At 51.9% G+C, this 6,108-nt stretch overlaps 1 long non-coding RNA gene across 1 annotated transcript; it reads right to left on the bottom strand.

Moving 5' to 3' along the window:
- Nucleotides 1-392: 392 nt before the first annotated feature.
- LOC118172421 lies at nt 393-3,859 on the bottom strand. The gene is made up of 2 exons (XR_004753689.1): nt 3,688-3,859; nt 393-809 (listed from the first exon to the last, which is right to left on the bottom strand). It is a non-coding gene; the product is annotated as an uncharacterized LOC118172421 (long non-coding RNA).
- Nucleotides 3,860-6,108: the final 2,249 nt, after the last annotated feature.

The raw sequence follows: 6,108 nt of genomic DNA, 5'->3' as shown, positions 1-6,108 counted from the left end.
CACCCACATGCCTTCAGGACAGCACACAAAGGTTGGGTTTTGCTCAGGAAGGAGACAAACAGCGCAGTCGGAGAGCGGCGGCGGAGTCAGTGCTCTCATCCTGCGGCCGGCTCTGGCAATTACAGAGCTAAGTGCTCGTTTGTGACAGGACCTGTACACATTAGCCGTACGGCTTGGCACTTCCCTGCTCTCCTGGAGATCCAGAAGATGAGGTTGTTCACAGAGCCCGTTCACACCTGCCGGAGCAAGGGGCACCACAGCCCCACGCGGGGACGTCCAGCAGATCTGATGGCCCCGTCCCTGACACAAGCTGCTGCCGTGCAGGACTGTGTGCTGCTGAGAGCAAGACACGGGCTCTAGGGAAGGCAGATCAGGTTCTCACGAAGCTGCAGGCAGGGGGTTCCCTGCCCCAGACCCCCCCAGCCGTGGCTGGGATGGGTGGACGTGGAGCTGCCACCCCCTGCCTTGCAGAAGGGGTCGAGGGGGGCGAGTGAGCTCATCCTTGCCTGAAGCCGCCCTTTGATGTCCCCCTGTCCCCCTGGGGCACGGGTCACATATGGCCCAAGCACGGAGCAAACCCTAAGATGCAACATGAGCAGGGGGGGGAATTCCCTCGCTGCTTCCTTTTGGTAGCACTCTGAAGCTGGCCCCTCTTTGCAGCGGCGTTTCAGCAGCACTTCTGTGTGTGGCCGGGTGTGAGGAAGCAGTAAATCCCAGTTCCAGGCTTGCACTAACACAGCGTGGAGCCAAAATGGCCTGGTGATGAAATGTCTCAGTGCATGCAATGACCTGACGAGATGCCATCTTTTCTGGAAAAAATAAAAATACAAAAAAAAAAAAGGTCCACCATGAGACAGCACAAGGCCCACAGCAACAACAGGCTCTGGGGAGGAGGGAAGCATGGAAAGGACAACAGGGAGCAAAATAAGGTGGGCCCAACAAGCAAAACAAGGCAGCAAAAGGGAAACCTCAGGTCCTGGAGGATCCGGGAGGAGCATCTCTCACCAACTGGAGCAGGGTACCCAGGGCCAAGAGAGCCTCCTCCGAGTGCCAGGCACTGCCAGGCTCCCCGCCCCACTGCTGAGCGAGATTATGTGATAAATGATTGCATTAGTCCGGACAGCTTCTCATTTTCCTCCAATCTGGCCTGTCTGCCCTCTTAGCACGGGGCTCCTGATAGCATTTCTCCCTTCACTGACTTCATTTTTCCTGTTAGGTTGTCAAGCTGTCAGCGGGGAGAAAGACGAAGCACGGACAAGGCTGTTACTGCCCGTGCGCCCAGTGCGTCCTGTGCGTCCCCGGTCCCTGCCCCAACCAGCCATGAAGAGGGCTCCTGGTTTGACAAAGGCTGGTTTCTCCAGGAGCAGGGACATTCCCACCCTCTGCTCATCTTCAGAGGCTTCCCTGGGCATCATACACAGCTCCAGCTCCAGCCCCTTGCTGCCTCTGCCTCCAAGAACAGCAAGGATGCGGTGAGGCTGTGGAGAAAGTAAGGGTAGAAAGGTTTTGCAGACACCATCTAGCTGAAGATTTGTGCATTAATAACAGTCTAGGGGGCAAAAATATAGTGGTTTCTGTGTTGGGTTGTGCAGATTATGCTTGTGAGCCCTTCTGAGATGTGCGGACAACCCTGTCCTGATTAATTGCTGATGGAGAGAAGCAAACTGCTGGTGGGAACCACGCCAAGCTTGTTCTGGTGTGGCTTCCTTCCCTGCACTGCCCGCCTGATGTTTCTGCTGCGAAGACAAAATGGGGAGGTTTGGGGAAAATTAGTTTTCCTTTGAGCCTGCTGGGTAATGTGCAGCTTGGCTTCCAGGCAGGCGTCCCTCCTGGCACCACAGCACCACGGAGCTGTGCTGCAGGCTCCAGCAGGGCTGTAGCTGCCCGAGCCTCCCCCGGGGTCCCCTGCTCCAGGTCAGGGTGCCACAGCTTTGTCACTCAGCTCCAGTCCCACCTAAGGCTTAGGGGGATGTTGGGGCAGGCTGGTGAGTCTGGGGGTTGGTCTGATTTGGGGACGAGACGCATATCCCGAGGTGAGCTCTTGGATCTCTCCTGGGTCCCTTAAGCTTTTACAGGCAATGGTTCAGACAATGCTTTAGGTAGCCTGTTCACACACATGAAAGGTTTTGATAAACCCCAATCTTTAACTTGACTTCCAGAGAGAATATTATCTCTTTATGGCAGCAGTTTCCCTTCCTCAGAGCACTTTGCAAACCTTAACTCCCCCTGCAAGAGAGCTGGGAAAGCCCAGTTATGGCTGGTAGAGCACCCCTTGTTTTCCATTGGCACAAAGAGAGGAGGGACTCCCATGTCTCATTTCCCCTACGGAAAGTGCTAAGATCAGTTAATATAAGGGATTTTGTCCTTTCGACGCAGAGGACAAAGTCACCTTCCCCACGTGGGGTGGGAGCAGCTGCTGGGGACAGGCTGAGGCAGGGCAACTGCTCTGCATGCCCGTATTTTAGGATTATATAGGGTCTAGGCAAGAGGCCAGAGTGTGGAAACTGGTAAAAAGTGCCAATTTTCTCTTCAGCTACCTTCACATCCCTCACTGCACCCCCTCATTAGATAGCCTGTTTAGCTATTTACTGCTAGATGGGCCTTTTTATTGAACTTGTCAATATTTGCATTTGCTCCCTTTGAGGCAGGTGAAGCTTGGATAAAGAGGCAGAAATCAGGTGGATCTGCACAATTTCCACACACCTCATCTCTCCAGGTTTGACAGATGAAATACAATTCAGGAGCAGAAAACCCTCAGCTGGGGCAAGGGTTCAGCTCAGGAGGAAGGTGCAGAGCTGGGGAAGATGTCTCGGAGATTAATTACCAGGTGTGGGCTTTCCAAGAAGCCTGAAATTTGGGGAGGCTCTGGCAGGTGATGCAGAGGGGTGCCCCCCTCCTGCCACGAAGGTGTTGGACCCATAGCATGGAGCTTACAGACCCTGACACCGCCACGAGTAGATGCAGCTCTCCAAGAGGCTGCAAAGCCTGCCAGCTTCCCTAAACTGCTTTTCTCCCCCTTGGCTCTCCGAACCATCCCCACCGCTTTGCCCCAGACAGGCTGTTCCCTTCGGAGATGCCCTCTGTGTCCTCAGACAGCCTCCCAGGACGTGCCTGCTCCACTCTGCTGCCGGGAGGGGAGAGGGCTTCTCCGCAGAGACCGGATCCTGTAGCTCCTGGTGCATGGCTATTTTCAGCTAATTAATCTCAGAACAAGGAGACATCAGTCACTGCGGGCACTGACAAGGTGTCAGCCTGCTGTTGGCTGACAAGGGTTGCTTTTTCTCTCCCACTCCAAGGAAACTGAGGCTCCCTCACTGCCACCAGCCCCTACCCTAAAAAATCTCTTCTTCAGCCTTCTCCCTCAATGCCTTTAGGCCCCAAAGTTCCAATGATTTCCCCATTCTTTTCTCCTCCACTGGTCCAGAGCTAGGTTGGATGGTCCAGCAGGTTAAGTAAGGTGGCAACTAGTTCTCTGCAGCAATAACTTCTGCTCCTGAGCCTGCCAGCACAGGAGGACAATTCTCCCCAGAGATGCCAGCTACAAGACCTGCCACATGTCCTCCAGCTTCCAGCTGGAGGCTGCTGGAAGAGGTGGCAGCTCCTAGATTTACGTGCTGGTGGCTCAGACCACAAGCCCACCTCCCTCTCTCCACCTCTTCGCCAGCCCTGGAGACCCGCAGGACTCACCCCAACAAGACTTGCAGCCACCAGGGCACATCTGAGCATCTTGGTGGCTCCTCAGTCCATCCCAAAATCTCCCTAGAAGGCAGGAAAAAAACCTCTCCCAGCCAGGTTCCTGCAGAACCCACTTTATTCCCCACCACAGAGTGTCTCTGGGACCCTGTGGAGTCTGAGCTTAAGGAGAAAGTACATTAAAAGGGGAAAAAAAAAAAAAAAAAAAAAAAAAAAAAAAAAAAGTTCTCAGCCATTGTCTTTTAGCACTTCTCTGGAAGGAGGGTTCAGCTCCCCCGGGAATGGCTGATCTGCATTTTGACAGCGACTCAGGGACACGGGGCCCAGCGGACCATGTAAGTATCAATTTTCCAGAGTGGGCAGACCGTGTGTGTAATTATGGACCGTGCCAGGGTTTATGGCTGGAGAGAATCTCTCCAACTGACACTAAAATGCTTATGAAGTTGTTTTGATTTTTTTCCAGGAGGAAGGGATCCAAAGTGGACCATCCAGGCCCCGCTTTCTGCCCTGTCCATACACCAGACCACCACATGTATGGGCTGAGCCCTGGGGGAAGGATAACCTGACGGCGAAGGGCTAGAAGCTCCAGAAAAGCAGAGTAGGACCTTTGTCTCCCTTCTTTGAAACAATGTGAGAAGAACAGGAGGCTGGGCTGAGACTCTCAGCAGCTCTGAATAAGATAGGAGTGCAGCTGAGAGTTTGCTTTGGGCCATAGCTCTCAGGTGCTGAATGTAGGCAGGGTGCTGGAGGGGCTGGAGATGGGACCTAGAACCTCCTCTGTTATTTCTCCTGTCTCTTTGGTATCAACGTTTTGTCAGGACCAACTCAAAAACCAACGAGGCAAGTGCAAATATTTCTCCTCCATGAGAAACGGTGTAGAAGAGGCCTCACCAGGAGACTTGATCTTGGGTCCCCTGGCATAAGCTGGCGAAAGCAGCATGGAGAAGGTCGGCAGCCACCTCCAGGAAATCAAAGCCAGACCATGTCTTCGGCACCAAACCTGGCTATATGGCCCCGTCTTCCTCCTCGCAGAAGCCCTGGTCTTTTATAAAAAGAACTTTGCAATGAATTACAGGGAACGAGCCATGTGAGACACCAGGCAGTCTCCTGAGAAACGTTTAGACTAAATCTAGGCTCTCCAGTGAGTCAGTAGCAAAGTAGGTGAGAAATAGAATGCTTTTAGGAAAAAAAAAAAAAAAAAAAAAAAAAAAAAGAGAGAGAGACATTCTGAGAGGAAAAAAAAAAAGCCCTTAGAGCAGACTTTTAATAACATGGCCATAAAACAGTGGAATGAAAAAAGGACAAGGAATAACAGGATTGACGCTATTTTTTTTCTAATTTCTGAATCATCTCCTCTTCTGGGATGCATAAGCGAGCAGTGGGGCTCCACCTGAGCCCACCTCACTTAGATAGCCAGGGAGGTTCTCCCTCCCTGCCGCCTCCTGCCCCCTGAGCATCCCTCCCACCGGCGGTCCCTCCCCGAGCCCGGGAGGTGTCAACAAGGCGATGCCGGCCGGTGGAGCAGCCACGGCGCATTCGTGCCATTCCCAGATAGCTCCCTCCATGTAGACACCCTTTGTGGGAGAAGAGAGATTTCCCTTCCAAAGTAATTACTCCGCTTGGAAGCACACTAATTAGCCTGGAACAAAGTGGCTCGAGTGTCCGCATGGGGAGCTATTGTGGAATAGCTTATTCTGTCAGAGCTATTCTGGGCAATTTCCTCTCACAAACAGGCCATGAGATTTAATTTTCCTTTTCTCTGCAAACAGATGAGAGGTCTCTGCTAACCAACCCCAAATCATCCCAGCCTTCCTGCCAGGAGTGAGTGATGGGTGCAAACTGTCCTGAATTCTCCATTCTCCTCTCCTTGGAACTCCTAAATTCCTCCTCAATTATTTATTTATTTCTTTATTTTTAAGGGAGGGGGAGACATAAATCAAGATTTGCCTCACCACGGCTCTGGACCTGTTCCAAAGGGTGATGCCTAACCCGGCATAAATTAACCCAAACAATGGCCCTTGAGGACAATGCTGTGAGCACCCAGTGAATGCACAGAGGACTTACGCAATGCATGTTTACAAGACAAAGGAAAATGCAGAGAAAGAAAAAAAAAAAAAAAAAAAGAAAAAAAAAGTGGTTTAGCAAAAAGCAGAACTCCCTCTTAACTCGGGTTACATTTTTTTTCAAGAAATGTGTTATACATTTCAATAGCCTAGAATTAAATTCACCTTTCCCCAGCATATGAGATGGGGATTAGGAAGATGCTGGGGCAGGGGAGAAGAAAAACCCGGGGCAAAGTGGTGGAAATCAAGGTAGACCCATCCCTAGCTGTATCCCTGGCTCAAACATGACCTTCTTATCCAGCTTTCTGGGCATCTTCTTGGCATAAGGTGTCTTCTTCATCGCCCTCTGCAC

Source organism: Oxyura jamaicensis, chromosome 10 (assembly GCF_011077185.1).
Source record: "Oxyura jamaicensis isolate SHBP4307 breed ruddy duck chromosome 10, BPBGC_Ojam_1.0, whole genome shotgun sequence".
Classification (NCBI taxonomy): domain Eukaryota; kingdom Metazoa; phylum Chordata; class Aves; order Anseriformes; family Anatidae; genus Oxyura; species Oxyura jamaicensis.
The sequence above is the reverse complement of the archived record's forward strand: the minus strand, read 5'-3'. Positions and strand labels throughout refer to the sequence as shown.